A 23,882-nucleotide genomic window follows, 5' to 3' on the forward strand; every position below is an offset into this window, starting at 1 on the left:
TGGAAGCAGGGAGTTTTTTTGGACTGAGTAAGGCAGTACAGCTGTAGGAGGTCAAGGTTAAAATTAACTGGGTGATCGAGGGACCAATTTAGTGTGAGTCAATGAAATGCTAGAAGCATTAGTTTTAAAGAGCCCTCCTAACTTCAAACACTGGGGTCCATGGCAAAAATAAAGCCATGTGCCTTGAAACTGAATAGTATTTTGTGTTAATATTTAATTTCCAATCATTGCACTACAATGATAACTATATTAAGGAAGGTTACTTAGTATTTAATACAAGAATGTGAAAAGAATAATACATAAAATAAAACTGATTTACATGATTGGAAACAACAGAGTCCAATCTTACTAATAACTTATAAGCATATCTGGAATTTCAATGAATGTCAGTATTAGAAAATATATTATTGTAAATCAACTATACTTCAATTTTTTAAAAAAAGAAAATATATTACTGACAGATACCACTTTGTACTTATAAAAATCACAATATTATTTATAGAAAAAACAAAAAAATCTAAAATAATTTAAGAAAATAATAGCAGGGTACTATTTCAGTGGCAATTCAAAGTTCAGCAAAATTAAGGAGCTCATAAGTAGATAACTTTAAATGCATGCAAATTTACTGTTTACACTATTAGAATGTGATGTGTCCACATATGAGGAAATTGAGAGTCTGCATTATAACTTTAAATTTTATTTTAGACAATATTCCTCAATTTAAGCACTCAACATCTGTGATTTTTTCTTCATAGGTAAATGAGGAGGTGTGGTCCCAAAATATGAATAGAGAAAAATATGGAAAATATTCTGCAATTGATTTTTTTGCACAGCCTTTGTTAACTACCTGTGTGATCTTGAGCAAGTAAGTAAACTCTTTTGTTCCATAGTTCCCTACTTTGTGAATTGAGGATGTTGGATTGAAATTTTCCTTTAGCATTCCAATAGACTATGATTTTATGAGATTTAAACTTTTTTTGTGTGTGATTTAATGCATGTATCTTTCAGTCTACACTACTTTTCCTGAAAACTTGGATTAAAAATAAATTTTTATTTTAAATGTGCAACCAGAGTTTGTTATTTACCACCATTCCAAAATTATTTTGCAAATCAAGTATCATTTTTGTAAGGTGAAAAAACAGTTTCATCTGACTTATGATTTTGTACCCAACTATGACAAGTTTTCCTGAAGCAGGACCCTACAGTATTGCTAAGGATACTGACTGGCTGGAGCACAAAATGTATGTTTAATAGCGATGAGAACATAGTTAAAAAAAAACTGGTGCATCATTGGATGGTAGAGTTGGAACAGAATTTAGAGCTCACCGACTCCAGCCCTGTAATTTCACAAGTGGAAAAAATGGAAACCCAGAGAAGCAAAATGGGGACACAGGGAAGTTAACTCAGTCTCCACTCTTCCCATACACACAAGTCAAATAAATAGTACGTATGACCATATACACTGTTTCACACACCCACTCTGGGGGCTGAGCAAGACCTGTCACAACAACAAAAAAGTAATTTCACTCAGTGACACTATTGGTGTACATGTAGTATAAACTAAAGAGATATATCAAACAAGTGCTTATAATGTGTGTAAATGTTAACACAAATTTTGCCTTCAGGCTTGGAGATGTTTATGCTAGAAAGTAAAGAAATTTGTCCAGGGGAATTTTTTTTTTAAGTGACCTCTAAGGAAACTCACAACAATTATTTGCAAACTCTTACTTATCTTCCACACAAATGACAGGGCCTTGCCCTTGTTTCCTTGCACCCATTGGTGCCTCTGTTCCCTTTAGTCTACATCCTCAAGCATACCTGCCAAGAGGAGAAGTTCATTTTGGAGCCAGGCAGGGCAAAGTACTGTAGAGATTTAATTCTGGCCTTCAGAGATGCTTTTTGGAAGTTGCTTTTGGGGCTAGATTCTAACATTTTTCCTTAAATCCTGATTTGGTATTCCTGATAAGGAACCTGGCACTAACCTAAGCCCACTCTCCCTAGTTTCAAAGGGGCATTACCTTAGATTAGATGACATAGCAAAATCAGTGTTTTATATACCTGGCAAGACAATTTGTCACCAACATTTTTTCTTTAAAAAAGCCTCCTAGGGACTTCCCTGGTGGTGCAGTGGTTAAGAATCCGCCTGCCAATGCAGGGGACACGGGTTCGAGCCCTGGTCTGGTAAGATCCCACATGCCACAGAGCAACCAAGCCAGTGCACCACAACAACTGAGCCTGCGCTCTAGAGCCAGCGAACCACAACTACTGAGCCCATGTGCCACAACTACTGAAGCCCGTGCGCCTAGAGCCTGTGCTCTGCAACAAGAGAAGCCGCCGCAATGGGAAATCCACGCACCGCAGCAAAGCGTAGCCCCTGCTCGCCGCAACTAGAGAAAGCCCGCAAGCAGCAGCAAAGAGCCAATGCAGCCAAAAAATAAATAAATAAAATTATTAAATAAATAAATAAATAAAAAGGCTTCCTATAGGGAGAGAATTGAAGGAAATTAGTTGCCCAGTTTCTTCATCTGTTTTTATCTTGCTCTTCTGCAAGGAAGGCATTTCATTTCATCTACCAGGTGGTAATGGACAATGAATGAAATGGCTGTTATTTGTATAATTCAAAGCAACCCCTCAAAATTAAATGCATTTCTTTGTATCTTCCCCAAGGTACTGAGCACAGTCTCTTATATAAAGGCACTTAATAGATACTTTAAAAAATGAATACACAAATTAATGAAATGAATAGCCCCCAAAATATCCAGAAACTGATTACAAAGTGTTTTTGTTTGTTTGTAATTTGGATTGTCTAAAACAACTGACTCCATTCTCTACTTCCTTTTTCTAACACAGTCATGACCTAAGAGAAACAAATTCCTTTCTGGAGAGCTCTTTAGGCATGCCTGATTTGTATTCTCCAATTAAATTGTAGCCACAAATCTCCACGTGAACTCTGGGTAGATCAAGCAGTAGCGGGAGAGTCTCTCTGCCAAGAAAGCACTGGATTAAATTTCAAAATTCCGGTGCTCTAGTTCTAGTTGGGAAACCAACTGGTTATGTGACCTCGAACAAGTTTCTCGACATGCTTGTGCCTCAGTTTAGCCATCTTTTAAGTGGTCGTGGTGTCTTATAATACCTGCTGTCCCTGCTTCATAGGGTGGTTATGAAGTTCAATGATAATAAAGGAAAAAATGCTTTGAACTTTTCAAAGTACTTTGTAAATAGAAGGTATTATTATAGGCAGATGTATTTAAAATCAACTATCTAGTTCAAGGGACTTTACCCTAAACAACCTGTTTTACTACTTACTGGTTCGGAAAGCAAACAGGTTAATCTCTCTCCCTGTGTGTGTGCATGCATGCATACACACACACACACACACACACACACACACACACACACACAGGCTCGCGCGCGCACACACACGCATGCACCCTGCTGCTCCCAATTTAACAACTTCTCAGCTTTGAGCTTTTCCCCTTGGGTCAGGAATAACATCTGCAATATGAAGAGCTAAGAATTTATATAGAGATCCCTCTTCCATCCTTTTCCCCCAAATTTACCTTTTTAAACCTCTCAGACCGAAAAGTAAACTCAGTGAAGCACAACAGCCTTTTAATACTTCCTAATGTCATGTATTCAATCAGTGGGGTTAGATGAACCATTCATTTTGAAACTTGGCCATGATACATACGTTTTGATCACCCTTTTGTGTCAAGCGAGTCTGGAAAGTACTTGGGGAACAGAGCAGGAAGGACTGACATGGAACTCATGCTAATGAGTTCTCCTCTCCCCAAGGAGATAGAATCAGGGCGATACTCAAGGATTCATCAACATATTTTATTAGCACTATGTGACCTATATGGTTTATTTTAAAGGAATTACCTCAGTTAAATGCATGACAGGTCCTTATACAACTGTTTAAGTAATCAGGCCTGATAAATTTCTGTAACGTTTATAAACTATCACCCTCGGAGTCCTCCTTTTTTTTCCTAAAAGTATTACTTGTCATTTATTCATTTTCCATTTGGTGAGTCTTTTAAAATCATCATGGCTAAATAAATAACTGCTAATACACAAACAACTAATAAACAATTGCTATAAATAAGATACTCCAAATGAGAGGCCCACACATAGGTAGGATAAAAACTCACAAGAAAACAACTTACCAGTTTCTGTGGAGAGAAATGTAAAATGAATACAAAATATGCAATTGCTATGTTAAACCTAAAATACATCATTTACCTATATATCTTATCATCTCATGCCTTAAAATTTCAGCTGCTAATCTTTTTTTTTTTTTTTTTTAGTGTGGCTGTTATATTAACATTTTTTTTAAATTAATAGTAACCTTTTATTTATTTATTTTTTATATATTTACTTTTGGCTGGTGTTGGGTCTTCGTTTCTGTGCGAGGGCTTTCTCTAGTTGCGGCAAGTGGGGGCCACTCTTCATCGCAGCATGCAGGCCTCTTCACTATCGCGGCCTCTCTTGTTGCAGAGCACAGGCTCCAGACGCGCAGGCTCAGTAGTTGTGGCTCACGGGCCTAGTTGCTCCGCGGCATGTGGGATCTTCCCAGACCAGGGCTCGAACCCATGTCCCCTGCATTAGCAGGCAGATTCTCAACCACTGCGCCACCAGGGAAGCCCAGCTGCTAATCTTTAATGTATATTACATGATCTTAAAATTGGGTGTTTTAATCCTTATGACACTATTTCTAGAATGTGATCAGGAGCTATCTGCAACAAAATCACTTGGAGTGTTTCCTGAAATTCTGGTTCCTGGACCCTATCCTTGAATTAGAATCTTTTAGGATGTGGCCGTAGATTGAGGGTTTTTTCCAAGCATTCCAGGTGATTCTCATGTGCACCAAATTTGAGTACTGCTATCCTACAGAAACAATGTACTGTGTGTAGAATCTCAGAGACAGGATGAGAGAAACATAGGTGGCTCCTTTTTTATTATGTGAGAAGGGTTCAGAGAAGGACTAACACCAGCTCCACCCTTTCTACAGTGTAAACTTGGGCAAAAATTTTAATCTCTCTAGGTCCTAGTATCCTCATCCATAAAATAATTCCTGTTCAACCGTGTTGTTGTGAGGATTATGTCACACAACATGTCAATCATAACATATGGAGAGCTTCTACTCTAGAGCCTGGCCTGTAATGGAACTTAAGTATATATTCATTCCTTCTCTCCTTGTTCAGAAATGAGTTTCCAGGTGGTTTCTTCTTGTCCAGTGTTTTAGTATGCTTGGTAGAGGAATACAAACTAGTAGTTTAATGAGAGCTAATATTCTGAGTACTTATGGTATGCCATTGCTAAATACTTTATATTCATTATTTCATTTCATACCCAGAATAATCCTTAAACATAGGGACTATTATTATTTTCAGTTAAAGGAACTGAGGCTTGTAGAGGATAAGTAACATGCCCAGAATCTCAGAGCAAAGAATTAGCAGAGCAGGGATTCAAACCCAGGCATTCTGGCTCCAGAGCCTGACTGTTTATAATGCCGTATGTTTTGAATATTCTCTAAGTGGCTTAGATTCCAACATAGGAGCCAGTCTCTTAGAAGAAAAAAGCAACTGCAAAAATGGAGTTTATAAACCTGCCAGAAATACAGACAAATGAATGCTATCATTTGCCTATCTTAGAAGCCTTTGCCAGTTGCCTATAACAGAGTATGGCACATAGTAGGTGTTCAAAAGTATTGAATAGATGTACGGCAGACATTTCACCAGCATACTATTTAAGCAGGTGACATATCTAAGCCCAAGTTTTAAATTTTCCAGATTTTCTAGATCAGCTTATATTCTGACATAATGCAAGTCACTAAATTTCAGAGCTATGGATAATCTTATCATTTGCAACAAATAGTTCTTGAGCATTTGCAATGAACTATGCACAGTTTGGCACTTAGAGGATTATTAAAAAAAAAACAACACAGCAACAAAACCTTGAGACATAGCTAGCCTATGCCCTAAACACCCAGCTGGAAAATAAAACACAAATGCATGAAGCAACCAGACTGCAAAATCACTACATATGAGGTAATAAATGTAAAACTCCTAGCGAAAAGTAAACAAGCAATAAATTTTATCAAAAATATTATTACCAATATTATATTATCAATTATTATACATAATATTTTCTATTTCAATAATCATTGTCATAATTATTATAGTTTTATTAACAATAAGAATAAATAATAATTGTTATAGCTACCATTTAATGAGTGATCATGTGCCAAGTATTGTGCTTGGTGTTTTATATCTATATATATATTTAATCATCTTATCAATCCTGCTAAATTAGTGCCATTAACCATATTTTTTAAATGAGGAAACTGAGGCTCAGAGAGGTTAAATAACTTGCCCAAGGCACATATTTGATACCTATTCCAGAGTCAAGGTAAATAGTGTACTCAAAGAATCCAAAAGGAGTCAGGGAAGAGAGAGATCAATTCCTGCTGGAGAAAACAGGGCGTATGAAGAGCAGAACTGTGACAGGGGAAAGATGGAGGAGAAGGGCCTTTGATGACAGAGGTGGAAGGAGCAAAGGTATGTGTGTGAGTTTCCTGAGACAGGTCCCCTAGCACTTTGCTCAGGCAGTAGTCATGGTGAAGCACGACTTGGGTCTCTTCACTGAGCAGACAGGAAAGTGTAAAGAATGTTGGCAGAACACCAAGTAAACCTGTCTGCCTGGAATGAAAAGTTTGTGTGGGGCAAAGTTAGAATACATGTAGTCCCCAAACATGACCCTGAAAACTCAACCTTCATTTATGGATAGCCTGTTTAAGTAGCCCCATCTCGAGTTACTTTCCATTAATACACTCACTTCTTTTCATTCATTGAGGCAATAGCATTCTTTGAACTCCTATTATGTGCCAGCCACCAGGTGCTAGGGATAGAACAATGAATAAAGCAGACAAAAATCCTTGTACTCATGAAGTTTTATTGTACTGAGAAAACACAGATGTTAACATGTAAACAAGTTGACAAGTCAGGTTATTTCAGATGCTAAGGACTATAAAGAAAAGAAAACACACCATTGACAATGACTAGTTAGGAAGGATGAAGAAGGCCTCTCTGAGGAGATGACATTTGAGCTGAGACCCAAATGACCTGAAGTTGTCAGCTGGAGAGAAAAGCAAGTTCAAAGGTCATGAGGCAGAATAATCTTGGTATGTCTGGGAGACTGAGAGAAGGGAATGGTGGTTGAACACTGTGTGCAAGGGACAAAGCTCCCCAGAGGTGGCCAGAGTGCTGGGGGTGGAGTTGGGGGGGTGCTGGGCTGGATCATGCAGTTCTGGGAGATCAGGATGAGAGTTTGACTTTTGGGAAGTTTTAAACTAAGGAGGGATTGGGTCTCATTTACATTTTTGGCATTTTGCTCTGGCTGCTGTGTGGAGAATGGGCTCAAGAGGGAAGTGATTAGGGACTGGGAGGCCAGTTAGGAAGTTATCAAAGCCATCCATGCAAGAGGAAATGGGGTCTCTTTGCAGGGGTGGCTGTGGAGATGAGGAGAAGTGAATGGACTTGGGGCACGTTTTGGGAGTAGAGCTGACATGACTTGAGAATGGATTCATGTGGTGGGTAAGGAAAGGGAAGGAAAGAGAGAAATCAACCCAGAATGACCTCTAGGCCTTTGGCCTGAGCATCTGGGTGGAGAGGGCACCATTATCTAAGACAGAGAAGACTTGAGAAGAAAGAGCATGACAGGTACAAGTGAACACTTCTGTTTGGTCATGTTAAGCTTAAGATCACCCTCTTTCTTCAGAATGCTTGCTCCACTCTAAAATTATCTTGTTTATTTTTTCTATTTGTTCATCATTAATTTCCTCCCTGTAAGAATCTTTGAAAGAGCAGGAACTTTGGTTATCTTGTTCATTGTTGGATCCCTAGAGGCCAGAACACTGACCGGTGCAGAGTATGTGCTCAACAGCTATTGGGATTTGTTGAGTCCTGTTCAGTGAGTGGTTCTCAAACATACATCAAAACCACCTGGGAAGCTTATTAAACGTTCAGTATCAGCCCCTGCCCGAAGCCCTCCCCACCAGAACTCGGCTTTAGTGGGTCTGGGATTGCACTCAGGAAACTGCATATTTAGTCAGGACAGGAGATGGGCAGTGGTCTACAATCTAAACCAGTGGTTGAGGTATATTAGTATTCATTCAAATATTTACTTTAGAAACCACATTTCAGCACCATCCCAAAAGACTGAAGTGTGGCTTTAAGAATTCAGTGGTATTCTCAAGTGCAGTTAAATCATAAGGTGTTCATTTTAAAGCTTTTGAGAGAAAACCATTGAAAGAATCCTGGGGTCCCTCCCACCTCATTTGACTTATGTGCTCTCATTGCAAAGGGTCTCGTAGGAGGCTCCTTCATGTGAAGAACAATGGCTACCTGAGTGTGGAGACAATCCTCCTCTTCTTCCACATCTCCAAAGTGTGTCCTGCACCCATTGACAGGTATGTGAAATGTCTTTACTTGGTGATTATAGTAAATGTATGTTTCTGTCTGCACAGCATCTGTTCCCTTTTCCACTAAGAGCGCCTCAGTATTCCTTTGTGGAACCCTTTTTCATCCCATTCTTGCAGTGGCAACCTTCCCTTTCCCTGAGCAAGGGGTTGGCCTCAAGCTGGACCAACCAGATGTTCTCTCCCTAGCATTTAAATATTGAATAGAATGACACAAAAACTTAAGGAGATGAGAGTTCATTTTGAATGAGGCCCCTGAGGAGAATGTGATTAGATGCTGCTGCAAAGATCTTGCTTGACTTGGCTCCTGTCCTCTCCAAGACCTGATTCTTCAGCTTAACCTTCAATTTTATGAGCCGTGAGCCTTATTCTTCCAATAAATTCCTTTTGCCTAAGTTAATTAGACTGGTCTCAGTTGCTTCCAATATAATCTATGACACAGTAATTAAAAACCTTGCAATCTGTCATTCGAGGTAAAACTTTCAAAACAAACCCTTCCTGAAAGCAGTAATACATTGACCTAAGTTTTCATTAAAGTATAAACGTCTTATAGCAGAGACTGAACAGGCAGATGAGAGTGAAAGGGCTCCGTGGCTTGACATTGGTTCCACCACTGAGGTAGGAAAGAAAAGGATGTCTGGGACATGACACATAAATCCCACTTTACAAATCTGCCCTGAATTTACACATGAGATAAATAGCTTGCTGGAAACTCTCAACACTTTTATTTCATAGTTCCTACTCAGCTCTCCCAGCTTCTGAATTTCTGTCTTCAGGCTAAACTTTCAGAGTAAGCCTTTCCAAAGCAGGGCATAATTACTGGGACACGTAAACCTAACACATCAATTTATGAACATGAGAACTCGTAATATTATATTTAGTTCTCATTTCCTTCTGTGGCCCCTAGGGGGAATAAAGAACATCCTGTCCTTTTAATCATTTCTGTTAAATCCTAGTCATTTGTTGACCTCTCCCCTCCCCCCATTTAAAAAAAGACCTATAACTCTTTAAGACTCTTAAGAAATTAATAACTTATGTGTTGTAAGCAATATTTTTTTGAACAAGTTTCTCACACCCTCATTCTTAGTGATTAAGCCACAACAGACAAGATGCTGAACAAAGCCAAGAGCGTGCTGAGTGTGAACCACATCCACGGAGGATAAGGAGCACGTTATAGTTTAACAGGAGTAATAAAAATGAAATCTAATCACTTGCAGATTGTACGCAGTGTAAGTGGAGATCAAATGTAAAAAACAGTCTCATTAATTTAAACATTTTAATTTTTAACAGCGGTTGCTATTTGTGAAAACTAGCCATAACAATATTTGGCTATAAATCTGTACAGAGTCTGCATGGTCATTTTCCTCTCAGATGAGAGGGGTGGATCACCACTCTCATTATTAAAGCATAAAATAGTATTACAAGCATTTGCTGAGCACTTACTATATTCCAGGTACTATTCAAAGTGCTTTATAATATAGGTGTCTCATGTAATCTTTACAACAGCTCCATGAGGTATTATCCTATTATTCCTGTTACAAACAAGGAAACTGAAGCACTGAGAAATTAAGTAATTTGCCCAAGATCAAAGAGCTGGTAAATGGCAGAGGTTGGGTTTTAAATCCAGGCAGTAAAATGACTACAAAATCTGGGTTCTCAGCCCCTTCTCTTACCACCTCCCAACACTGCTTAGTCAATTAGTGAAATAACACCTGGTCTTTCCTTCCACCTGTACTTGAGGCCCTTCTAACCCTCACTTTGAATGTTTAAAACTACATTTTGAAAACTATGTGAATCAGGTAACCAAAATAATTAGGCTTTCCAGATGCCAAATTACTTGGATATTAATTGTTAATTAAATGGTGAGCCTTTCCAGCAGCCTTGACAGAAATTTACTTACCCAGATTTTACAGTAAAATAAATAAAATAGTAAGAATTTAGAGATAAAGTAAAATAGTAAGAATTTAGAGATCTAAACCAAGTCAAGTCTCCAAATGCATGAGCAAGGCCTTTGATTTTCAGATTCTGTTGAAGGGTTTATAAGTTGTTACAGTGGATTTGGGATGGAGGAATGGGTGGCGATCTCTCACAGAAAAGTGGGTTCTTTTTCTGATAGGTGGTTTTTACTTCTTTGCCAGAGAGATAATTGAGAGACCAGCCTGGGACTTGCATCTGTACTCACCTGGGTACAGAGTGAGGGTGACACATACATTAAACAACTTATTCTCGAACATTCAGAGGCTCTGCAGATACAGCGTAGATTTTCTGAGCCGGTCTCCCTGCAGTCTGGCCATGGCACAGCATGCTTCAGCCCAGAAAGCGGGTAGTTTCTTGAAGACTCTTCTTAGTCTTTTTTCTTTTTCTTTTCCTTGAAATGAGTTGTAGAATTGATCCAATCCTGACTGCTGTCTAAAAGACTGCCAGAGTTTTTACAGGATGTACCTCTAGTTGGGCTTGGCTTTTGTTTTTTTCTGGGAGTATGCCAGCTCCTCTTCTCTCATGCCATTACTTTCTTTACATACAACATTAATACTCTTATTATTGGATTAGGAATCCAAGGCGTTAAAGAAAAAAAGAGAGAGAATGTAGGGTGACACCAAATGGTCCTGCCCTTGGTGCCTTTGCTCTTAGAAGAGACAGGAGGAGGGAAAAAAAGGAAGAGATGGGAGGGCAAAACAAAGGCATGACTCCCTGCCTCTAATCATGTATTTATTGTGGGGTATCAAGGTGGAACCTAGGTTAGCTAAAGGCACAAACAAAGGAGTGCAGACATATCTCGGAGATATCGTGACTTCTGTTCCAGACCACCAAGATAAAGCTAATATCACAATAAAGAAAGTCACGCGGATTTTTTGGTTTCCCAGTACATATAAAAGTGTGTTTACATTATACCCCAGTCTATTAAGTGTGCAATAGCATTATGTCTATAAAAAGGTACATACCTTAATTTAAAAATACTTTATTGCTAAAAAAATGCCAACCATCATCTGAGCCTTCAGTCAGTAGTAATCTTTTTGCAATAGTAACATCAAAGATCACTGATCACACATCACTATAACATATATAATAATAATGAAAAAGCTTGAAATATTGTGAGAATTACCAAAATGTGACACAGAGACATAAATGAACAAATATTGTTGGAAAGATGTCATCAATAGGCTTGCTCGACGCAGGATTGCCACAAACCTTCTATTTGTAAAAAAAAATGCAGTATCGGCAAAGTGCAATAAAACAAAATATGTCTGTAAAAGGGATTCAAAATTATGTAGCTAAGTGCTAGAAAGACTACAGTCATGGAAGTATGTGTGTTCAATGGAAAGGTCAGTGGAAGAGTCACCATGATGCTTGGGTTCCACACTAGTTAGTTGTGAACTTGAGCAGGTTACTTAAGGATTCTCAACTTCTGTTTTCTGATCTGTGAAATGGGTGTGGGAAACAAATTATACATTTGTAGACTTGGAAAGGGACTCAGAGGTCATTTGATCCAGCCTCTGATCCACTGCAAGAATTTTGTCTACAGTATTTTTGACAGAAAACCAATCACCCAACCTCCCATGAAAGGGCACTCATAATCTCTTTATTCTCCTTAAACTGAGCTAAGTTCTGTGTACCTCAGGAGGTACGTCAGGACCTCCATTCATTGGCCATGGTTCTTTCCTATGAAGTTCTGAGTTGGCAACTTGGATGGCAACAGAGATAATACAATACAGTGGAAAGAGAATCGGATGAGCCTGAGTCTGGATCCCAACTCAAGCACTTACCTAGCAGTGAAATCTTGACCATTGCATCAGTTCTATGAGGCTCAGTTTCCTTATCTGTCTAATGGAGAAATTGCAACCCACCCTGCAAATTTGTTGGGACAATTAGAAATAATTTATGTAAAATGCCTTCACATAGAGAGTGCTTAATAGAAAGACCATTAAGAGGATTCTTCTTCTTAGAATATAATAAAATCAATATCTAGTGAGGCCTGAGGAGTCTATGGCATGTCCTTGTTAATGGTTTGTTCTGAAATTTGTTAGCTTTTCCTCTTGTTCCAGTCCTAAATAAATAACCACTTCCTATATATTTCAATGCATTTCCCTTCCCAATAAATCTTCTCTTCCTTGTACAATTAGGAAAGGAGAAAGGAGCTTGAATGCGTACTTAGTGAAATTGTAGGTGAGTGTATGCTAACCATTTAAGAAAAAAATCCACAGTAGAGGTGGAGTTTAATCTTCACTCTGAAACATGAGCGGCTTCTGAGTTTTGCTGTAAAGAAATCATTTGCTTCTGAAACAAAGCATAGTTGCTAAAATGTGCACTGGGAGGAGAGATTGTGGCAATATAGGGAACATGTTCGCTTTACTGGGGTGAAAGGAATTCTGTGAGTTAACCCAGAGCTGTGGATCCCACAGTCAGTCAAAACCTCATAGAGAGTTTCCTTAGGAGTAGAAGCTTCAAAGTGTGTCCTCTTAAATTTGGTCATAACTGTCAAAAATTAAAACATATGACTCTTTGATTAAGTAAATCCACTTAAAAGACACTACCTTACAGGAATCCTTGTATGAGCATTTGAATGAGATAATTACAAGGATATTCACTGCCATGTGGTTTCTAATAGCAAACAAAAGAAACAACAATCTAAATCTTTAAATAGGAGAACAGTAAAAACAATTTTAATGGATCCATAAAACAATACTATACAGCACTGATGAAGCATGATGTTGACCTTGATATACTAACCTGGCATGGTACCCGTGATATATTGTTAAAGGAAAAAAGTAGGTTGTAGAATAACATGCTGAGAGTAATGTCATATTTGTATATATACATACATACATATGTGAATGTACATATATTTGCATGTGCAAATAGGTATAAATATATGTTATATGTTTTAGAAAAAGGTTTGGAATGTGTACATGAAACAGTTAATGTTAACAGTATGTATTTACTTCTGAGAAGTGGGATTAGGAGGGTGAGGGACACTGATTTTTTATTTTAAATGTTATATATTTGAATGTTTTTATATGTGTAAATATTATTTGTATCATTTTGAAAAACAATGACATGAGAATAGCTAAATTCAGAAACATACATTTAAGCTCTTAGTTACCTTTTCCTAAGTTTCAGGAGTCCTCCTCGGAGAATACCTTTTTAAGGGAAATGGATAAAGTTAATCTGTTTCTTTTGGATGAAAAGAGTCTCAGAATTGAAAAATCATCTTGTTTAACTCCCTAGAAATATACCCTCCTATCCAAATCCTCAAGTCAAGGGAGGAATCTGGAACCCCTGACATCCCAGGGTTTCTTCATACCTTTCCACTGCTTCCTTTGGACCTCAGAGAAGGCCAAAATTTTAACTATAGAGTGCAAGTGTTTTCCTTGAAAGGAAGTGAGATTTGGTCATCAGATAACTTTCCACAACCTGATGTGTGCACTTGGGGTTAAGTGCTGGTTACTATGAATAAAGCTCTGTGGCCCAGGAGCTCGCCTTCTCAAGTTCAGCACTGGAAACATCCGTCACCTACCATTTGCCAGATGAGAGTTCAGTTGATTAAAGAACGACGTTAATGAGCACTTGGGTTTGAGTTTTTTCCCAAGGGACAAAATTGCCTCACACACAAAAAATACTCTTCACTAAACCAGACTTCATCACTAACTCCAGCTGGTTGCATCTTGAAACTATTCCACTAGTTGTAAAGGTTAGGGAACTAGAGGGTGTGTGTGATTGGTTAGTCATCAATTTGTTCATTCAGTTATTCATATATCTCTTCATTCAATTGTCAGCAGTAAAACATTGTAGTCAGCAGTCAGCTGGCGGCTTTAGAGTCAGAAATACTTGGGTTTGAATTCCTGGCCTGACACTGGTTATAGAATCTTGTCAAATTACATAACTATCGAAGCCTCCATTCCTCATCTACAAAATAGGGGTAGTTATCAAAAGGTTGTTGTGAGGATTTTTAGAAGAACATTTAAAGAGCCTAGCACAGTACTGGCACATATTATACACACAACCAAAATTTACTACTGTCATTTAAAAAAATATTTATTAAGCACCTATGGTGTGCCAAGTTTTGTGTCAGATTCTGAATTTTTAATATGATTAGGATATGATCCTTGCTTTTAAGAGGGTTAAGCTTAGATCAGAGGTGAATTCAGGGACTTCCTGAACTTGGATGGGAAAAAAAAAAGTCACATATCTATTATTCACTAACCACTTAACTGAAATTTAACATTCTTTTAATTATGAATTTATACAACAAATCACAGAAGAATTCACAATATGTGTGACTTTGTCACCCACAGAAATCACATTGTCATAGCACATTGAAGTTCTGCAGAAATTTTGAAATTTTATTTAGTGCATCATTACTTCAAAATTATAATAGTTATTAGACCCACTGCTGGCTCTGGGAATTGTGTTAATAAAGAAGCATATACATAGCTATATCTAAAATTTTATAATTTGAAAACTATATATTAGTTTATTTATTTTGTGGTCCTATGTATTGTACTTTATGCATTTAAAAACATTGTTTTGAAATGCATACAGAACATAAATTTACCATATATGAGGACATGGTAAATGTATGAGGATGTCCATAAAAGCACTATTAATCACAATGAAAAACAGAACAAAACTACATCTTCATCAATAGAAGAATGGATAAATCAGTGGTGGTATATTCATACAATGAAATACCACCCAGCAATGAGACTGAATAAACAATTGCTACATTCAGCAACATGGGTGAATCTCACAAACATAGATTGAGAAAAAGAAGCCAGATGTAAAACGGAACATACTGTATGATTCAATTCATAAGAAGTTTAAAAACAGTCTAACTAATCTCTGGAGTTAGACATCAATATAGTGTTTACCCTTTTGTGGGATGGTGGCTGGGATGGGTATGGGACTTTTGGATTATTTATTGATCCAGATGTTAGCAATGTCAATGTGTTCACTTTACACAAATGAATTGAGCTATCCATCTATAGCACTTATTTATAGTTGTTGTTGTACTTTGGTAAACATTTACTTTAAAAAGAGGGGTCCATAGGCTTCACCAGTCTACCAGAGGGATTCATGGCACAGAAAAGATTAAGAACCTTTGGTCTAGGTGGAGACACAAATCCAGAGAAATTACTATAATACGAGGTTTCATACACACCCTAGATGTTCTAGGCCTTTCCTGATCCCAGTATTCTATTGATCTCTTAATTATAATTCATACTTTTGAGACCAAGAATCCTGTATTTGTACATTGAAAGTATGGTCACTGCAGCTGTAGGAAAGGAATTACAAATTACTGTGAAAACAGAGAGAAGGGAACCATTAGTTTTGCCAAGGGTGGTCAGAAAGGAATCTCATGGAGGAGGTGATATTTGAGTGGGACCTCAAAGGATAACTCAACTTTCAACTAAAGGGCTTCCTGTCAGAGGGAGCAGCATCAGGAAAAATATAGGAAGCATGCTGTTTGGAGAACATTGAGTCATCTGGTGTGGCTGTATCCTGGGGAAGATAATTGGGGATGGGGGAGGAGGGGGACAAGTGGGAGATACATGAAAGACTGTGTATCATGCTAAGGGGAAGCAACCAATACCGGCTGTTTGTTTTTACTTGTTGTTGAAGGAAAAGTCATAGAGAAGTGTGCCTAAAATATAAGTATACAGCTTGATAGATTTTCACAAACTGAACACATCTATTTTACTAGCACCCCAATCATGAGATAGGACATTAACAACATCCCAAAAGCCCCTTTCATGATCCCTACCAATCCCAACAATTGCTCCTCACTTTATTGAGGTAAGATGACATGTAGAAAGCTATACATATTTAATGTATACAACTCAATGAATTTGGAGATAAATATACACCATGAATCCATCACCACCATTAAAGCCATAAGCATATCCATCACCTCCCAAATCTTCTCCCACCCCCTTTATTATAATTATCATTGTGTGTGTTGTAAGAAAATTTAACATAAGACATACTCTCTTAGCAAATTTCAAGTGTACAATACAATATTGTTAGCTATAAGAACTATATTATATAGTAGATTTCTAGAACTTATTTAATCTTGCAGAACTGAAACTTTGTACCCTTTGACTATCACCTCCCCACTTCACCTTTCCCTAGCAATCACCATTCTACTCTATGCTTCTATGAGCTTCACGATTTTAGCTTCCACATATAAGTGAGATCATGCAGTATTTGTCTTTCTGTGTCTGGCTTATTTGGTTTAGCTAATGTTCTCCAGGTCTATCCATGTTGTCACAAGAGGCAAGATTTCCTTTTTTTTAAAGGTTGGATAATATTCCATTGTGTGTATGTATCACGCTTTCTTTATCCATTCATCTGTCGACAGACACTTAGGTTGTTTCCCTATCTTAGCTATAGACAATAATGCTACAAAATGAACATGGGAGTGCAGGAACTCTTTGAGATCCTGATTTCAATTCCTTTGGATAAATACCCAAAAGTGGGATTGCAGTGTCATACAATAATTCTATTTTTAACGTTCTGAGGAAGCCCCATACTGTTTTCCATAGTTGCTGCACCAATTTACATTCCCACCAATAGTGTATTAAGCTTCTCTTATCTCCACATCCTCACCAATACTTATCTTTTGGGGCTTTTTAAAGAAATAGCCATCCTAACAGGTGTGAGGTGATATCTCATTGTGCTTTTGATTTGCATTTCCCTCAAGATTAGTGGTGTTGAACACCTTTTCACATACCTGTTGGCCACTATTGTGACTTCTAACACCATAGATTGGTTTTGCTGGGTTTTGTGCTTTATTTAACATATGTACTCTTTTGTGTCTGGTTCTTTCACTCATGTTGATAAGTGAAGCATGATGTCATTGTATGTAGTTATGGATCATTGCCACCTAAGTTTTAAGCAGGAGAATGGCTTGGGCTGACCTCTGTGTTAGAAAAATCACTCTAGCAGCTTGGAGGAGGGTGGGGTGGAAAGATAAGAAAGAAGTTCCACGCAGGGAGCTAGAGCAATAATCGAGGTGAGAGATGATGAGGGCTTGACCCAGGGCGCAGGCAGTGGGAATGGAGAAGAGGCAGACAGATCAGAGTCACCCTGAGCTCTGGAGAAGCAATTCAAAACATATGTGCCATTTACAGTGTCCTTCAAACACAGAGGAGAGAGCTCAGAACCAGATCAACATTAATTGACCACAACATTAGTTTCGGTGTTTGTCAAGATTTAAGTGAAACAAGCTACATTCCTCTAAGAGTCTATTGTCATAGATGACAAGGATGAGACAGACCAAAAGCCAAAGCAATGTGGATAAATGAAGCCTATCCCGCGAGACTTTAATGGTCTCAAATGATATTGGAGGACTTTTGCCGTTGAGCTATTTTTCTTAAATATTTTTTGAGTAGTGGAGTTTCAACATAAAATTTAGATTAGTTAGAAAAACAAAATCAGGATTGAAGAGACAGCAGGGATAGGGGAGAATTTTAGCAGAAATTTGGGAGAAATGAGGCTGATGAGAGTATGAGATGGGTATGTAGGGTAGAGAGTTGGGGAGATAGTTGGTGAAGCATGAAGTGAGAGCATCTATCTTATTGTTATGCTTCTCAAACTCAGGTATGCACACCCTTGACAACGTGTCAGGAGGGACCTGAGTCATCTGATAAATATGGTGCATCTTGCTGGAGTGTCTCCAGGGTTGAGGAGAAGGATGCCATGTATATGAAAGCAAACAATATGTTATGGAATAGAATACAAATTTTATGTGAAGTGTCAAGATAAAATACAAGACTTCAAATAATTTTCTAGCCAAAATGCTTTGACCGGGGACTTCCCTGGTGGTCCAGTGGTTGAGAACCTGTCTTGCAATGCAGGGGACACCGGTTCAATCCCTGGTTGGGGAACTAAGATCCCACATGCCTCTGGGCAACCAAGCCCACGTACCACAACTAGAGAGCCCGCCTGCCACAACTACAGAGCCCACACACTCTGGAGCCTGCTTGCCACAGCTAGAGAGAAGCCAGTGCGCTGCAATTAAGACCCGACACAGCCCCCCCCCCCACACACACACAAAAAGTAAATAAAGCATTGCCTCTGCTTTAAAAAAAAAATCCTTTGACCTTCAGACCCAATGCTCCCCTTTGCATTCATTACATGGAATTCAGAGGAAAAGTTTTAAGAAGCCTCATCTCCATCATTCCCAACTCCATGCTGCACTCCAGGATACTAGGACCTCCACTGAACTCAGTTCCAGATTGGGTGTTGTTACTCATTCAATAACATTCCTCTCTTCCTTTACTCATTCATTCCAACAATATTAAGTAAGAGCTTACCACATACGAGGAGCTGAGAGTTGTTTTTCTGGTATAATATTGTAAGCTCCAAAAAGGACTGTGCCTTAAAACGAACAAACAAACAAACAAAACTTAGAGTCCCCTTAGCATTTGTCAAATCTTGCATATATCAGATGTTCTATTTGTTGACGTGAAATGAAATGAGATCTTTGCAAAAACCCGTGGAGAAGTTAGGAGAGAGACAATAAAGGAGAGAGAATGGGATGAGTATATGTGAACTAACTGCTAACCATATGAACCAAACATATTGTTTCATCCATGAACAACTCTGAGATAGACTTTAAATTATATCCATTTTATACCCATGGAAGTTGAGGTTGAGAATGAATAAAGTAACTTGTTTGAAGTAACACAGTTAGTGACAGAGCACAGATTCAATCCCAGCTTTGTCTGATGCTAAAGTCCATGGAGAACATTTATGGAAGTGTAAAATGCATATCCCCTTTGACCCAGTAATTCTACTTGTAGGAATTTATCCTCATGATCTTGTGATTTATAATAAGAAACATATATTTGGTCTACGTCCCATTTCTGGCACACAACTCCTAAAACTCTTGGAATTTCCTAAGTGATGAGAGAGATAAAGATGTCTTTTGTTCTGTTAGCGAGGTGACTTGTGTATCACACCTAAGGATGGAGCCTGGTTGCCGGAGGAGCAAACCACGTGATTAGAGGGTTGGAACTTTGAGTCACAGCCCCTTCCTTTTCCCCACCTTGAGCTTAATCACCAATGGACAATGATCTTCATTCCTCTGTAATGAAGCCTCCCTAAAAACTCAAAAAGGATGGGGTTCAGAGGGCTTCCTGTTTGGTGAATATGTGCAGTTTCGGGGAGAGAGGCACTCTCAGAGAGCACGGAAGCTCTCTGCCCTTTCCCCATACCTTGCCCTGTGCATCTCTTCTATCTGGCTGTTCCTGAGTTGTACCTTTTATAATAAACCAGTAATCTAGTAAGTAAAATGTTTCTTTGAGTTCTGTGAGCTGCTTTAGCAAATAAATTGAACCCAAGGAGGGAGTCATTGGAACTTTGAATCTATAGTGGTCAGTCAGAAGCACAGGTCAGAAGCATCTGGAATTGTGATTGGTGTCTGAAGTGGAAGACTGAGCCCTTAACCTGTAGAATTTGATGCTATCTCTAGGGTAGATGGTGTCAGAATTGAGTTGAATTGTAGGACACTCAGTTGGTGTCAAAGAATTGCTTGGTGGTGTGGGGAATACCACACCCCGCCTCCGCATTGTAAATTGGGTGCAGAATCAATAATCCTGTAGATATACTGAAATAAGTGCTCAAAGATACAAACACAAAAATGTTCATTTCAGTGCTGACTACAATAACACTAAACTGAAAATAATCTAAATATTCTTTATTGGTGAATTGGTTGAATAACTTAAGGAACATCCGTACAGAAAGAGGCATAGTTATATATACTGATACAGAAGGCTATTCAAGATAATATTGTTAGTTGAAGAAAAACAAGTGTAGAACAGCATACATTATTTGATTACATTTTCTCTTTTAAAAAACAAATGCATAAATCATATATGCATGCATGTATAGGCACCAAAAATTCTAGAAGACTACCCAACTTTAACAGAGATTACCTCTGGGGAGGTGATGTGAAACTCTGCTCAGGTGAGAATGAAGAGAGAGGTCTCTTTTTTCCACTTTATTTTCTTTATAAATTATGTGAAAGTAAATTTTAAAACGTGACTATGTATTACTTTCATAATAAAAGGAAACAAGTTAATAAACTGCATAAAACTAAAGCCTTTTTTTAACACTCCATGATGCATGGAGTAAGTAAAAGTCCCAAGGACAGGGAAACAGGAGAGAAGAGAGTTGAAAAAAAGCAGAAGGAACTAAGAGGCAAAAGAATCAAGGAAAGGAGAAATGATAGCATTAGGGAAGCTCATGCCAAGGCTTTTATTTTTATTTTTTACTTCTTATTAGTTTCTATTTAAACAATAGAAATCTAGTGTCTCATGGTTCTGGGAACTACAAGTCCAAGATCAAGGTATCGGCAAGGTTAGTTCCTTCTTGGGGCTTTGAGGAAGAAGCTGTTCTCTGCCTTTCCCCTAGCTTCTGGCAATCTTTAGTATTCCTTGGCTTGTAGATCTCTGCCTTCATGTTCACATGGTATTCTCCCTGGGTGTGTGCCTGTTTCCAGATTTCCTCTTTTTATAAAAACACTAGTCATATTGGATTGGGCACCCACCTTACTCTAATATGACCTCACCTTAACTAATTACATCTGCAAGGACCCTATTCCTGAGTAAGGTCACTTTCTGAAGTACTGGGGGTTAGTTAGGACTTCAACATGTACATATTTCAGCCAGGAAGGAGGACATAAAATTCAACCCATAAAAGCAGATATAAAATTTTTTGTGATCTGTGTGGTGTGCAAAGATTTGAACTTTAGGGTTTTGGATATCTCCACTTTAGAGATAAACCAATTTTTTCCTGTGAAATAATCAACACACTAGTTTTAAAGTTTTGGTCAAAATCATATTTTATGCAAAGGAACTCTGGGAATATTGAAAAAACTGGAAGAACAGATATCTCAAGTTGATTGGAGATCAATATGAACTGAGTGGAAGCTTGAGATACTGAGAAGAACAATACTTAAACACTTGGTTTTGGTTTTCTTTCATTTGCTGTCTACTTACCCTGGTTTAAAGCAGGCTAATGCTTTTCGCTGCCTGAATGCTCTGAGATTTTACCAGTGAACCTTCACAATTTTACTGAAGTATAATGAGACTATAATAACTGTATGTATGCCTGTAACAAACTGTACAGGAGTTAGACACTTCTCATCTCTCTCTCCCTCCCTCCCTCTCTCTCTCTCTCCTCTCTTCTTTCCTATTATTTTTTTTTTAATTAAAAGAAACTTAACTGTGGTAAAATACACATAACAATAACCATCTTAACCATTTTTAAGTGTACAGTTCAGTATTGTTCAGTATCTTCACATTGTCTGCAGCCAATCTCCAGAACTTTTTCACCTTGCAAAACTGAAACTCTATACCACCCATTAAACAACAACTCCCCATTTCCCAGTGCTCCCAACCCCTGGCAACCACCATTCTACCTTCCATCTTTATGAATTTGGCTACTTTAGATACCTCATATAAGTGGACTCATACAGTATTTGTCGTTTTGTGCCTGGCTTATTTTACTTAGCATAGTGTCTTTAAGATTTATCCATGTTGTAGCCTGTGTCAGAATTTCCTTCCTTTTTAAGGGTGAATAATATTCCATTATATATATCACATTTTATTTATCCATTCATCCATTGATAGACACTTGGGGGTGCTTCCAGTTTCTGGCTATTGTACAAAATACTACTGTGATCATGGGTGTACAAATATCTCTTCAAGATCCTGCTTTCAATTCTTTTGGATATGTACCCAGAAATGGAATTGCTGAATCACATGTAATTCTTTTTTTGAAGAGCTGCCATACTGTCACAAGGCTTTTAAATTGTTATATACTTACTGCTTGGTTAGAAAGATAGAAAGCAAGAAGGTGGCTGTTTTTCAAGATATAAACCACACAACACCCAGGGAAGTAGCCTTGCCATCAGTAGAATCAAGACCTTTTTTTTTTTAAAGAACTCTATGACACCTAAAGCAAATGTAGGAGTACTCTCTAGGCTGTTTCCCTGAGAAGTGGAGAAGGAAAAGCAGTTGCTGACTAAGTTGCTTAAGGATCTAAGTATTTTCTGCTAGGAAATATTTATCCATTTGGTAGAGCTGCAAGTTCTGGGGAGTGCTCTCATTAGAAAACAGCTGATGATTCCAGGAAAACTTGGAAGAATCACCATGGTGATGGAGAGTGACCCATTTAAAGTGTAAGGCCTATTGTGAGTTGAACTTCAAAAGATGTCTGTACAAAAGTTTCTGTTTCATTTTTCGTTGGACAAACGATATGAAATAAGGTAACATTATTATTATTATCTCCATCTCTCTTGCAGTCTAATGTACTAGGGAGATCCTTTAGCGTCTAGTCCTGGCTTGGCTACTCCGTGGCTGCCAGTGAGTCGAGCAGACCACTTAAACTCTCCAACCTCACAGGGTTGACCTAAAGAGCCTCTAAAATCCCTTTGGTTTGTGGATTTACTTCTATGCATATTTATAATTGCTTTTTGTTCGCTATTTACTTTCTCTGGAACTTGGCTGTAAAGCAAACTCAGTCAGACACAGTGGAAAATGAAGAAATAAGCCAAAAGATGCTGAATGGACAAGCACAACATCAAAGTCCATGTACTAAAGCTCCACGTTACTGCTTTCCTGGGACCTCAGGTGCACAGGGTTGTGTTGATCACACTCGGGTTCACGTTGTCTTTCTTCATTAGTCTGGACAAGGCCCTTCTCTGTTTATCTTACTCTATTATTTTCTTCTCCTTCATCTCCTATCCCCCTTCTCATTTCCAGCACTGTGCTTGATGGTATAAATAGACTATTGTATTTAATTCTAATGGCAATGCTATAAGGTGGACAATGGTGTTATCCCCATCTTACATATGGGGAAACTAAGGCTTATGGAGATTAAGGGGCAGGGGAAGAATTTCATCCAGATAGACAGATCCAGAATCTACACTTCTAAACACTACACCATCTAATCAGAAAACTTGTTTAAAATACAATTTGTCTCTAAGTTATTCTGAACTGCATGTAGGAAACTCCCCCTTCCATTCTTCAAAGAAAATGTTAACAGACAATTTTGAGGCATTTTGCTTTTCCTCATTCATCTTTTGCAGAACTTGATCACCAACTCAGGTCACCAACTCTTTGGATTTCCTTTTCCTCCTTTCCATTTCTCTTGAAAAACTTGGAGTTATAATTGTCAGCTTGGCCCTTGACTCTATTGCTTGCTGGGGACATAACTGAAATGCAAAGAGATAGCATTTCCTCTCCATAAACAGAACACCTTTCCTCTCACATTGTACTCTTTCTGCATCTCACTTGTAAGAAGACAATTGCTGATGTACAGAATATGCTCTTGAAGTCACCTTTCTCCCCTGGATGAAGAGTGTAGGGATTTATAATAGAATGGAGTGCACATC

At 38.2% G+C, this 23,882-nt stretch overlaps 1 long non-coding RNA gene across 1 annotated transcript; it reads left to right on the forward strand.

The window, feature by feature from the left end:
- Positions 1-66: 66 nt before the first annotated feature.
- On the forward strand, positions 67-5,942 carry LOC309643052. The gene is made up of 2 exons (XR_014253512.1): positions 67-865; positions 2,101-5,942. It is a non-coding gene; the product is annotated as an uncharacterized lncRNA (long non-coding RNA).
- Positions 5,943-23,882: the final 17,940 nt, after the last annotated feature.

The sequence above is a fragment of the Balaenoptera physalus genome (genome assembly GCF_965194825.1).
Source record: "Balaenoptera physalus genome assembly, chromosome: 14".
NCBI classification, from domain to species: Eukaryota; Metazoa; Chordata; class Mammalia; order Artiodactyla; family Balaenopteridae; genus Balaenoptera; species Balaenoptera physalus.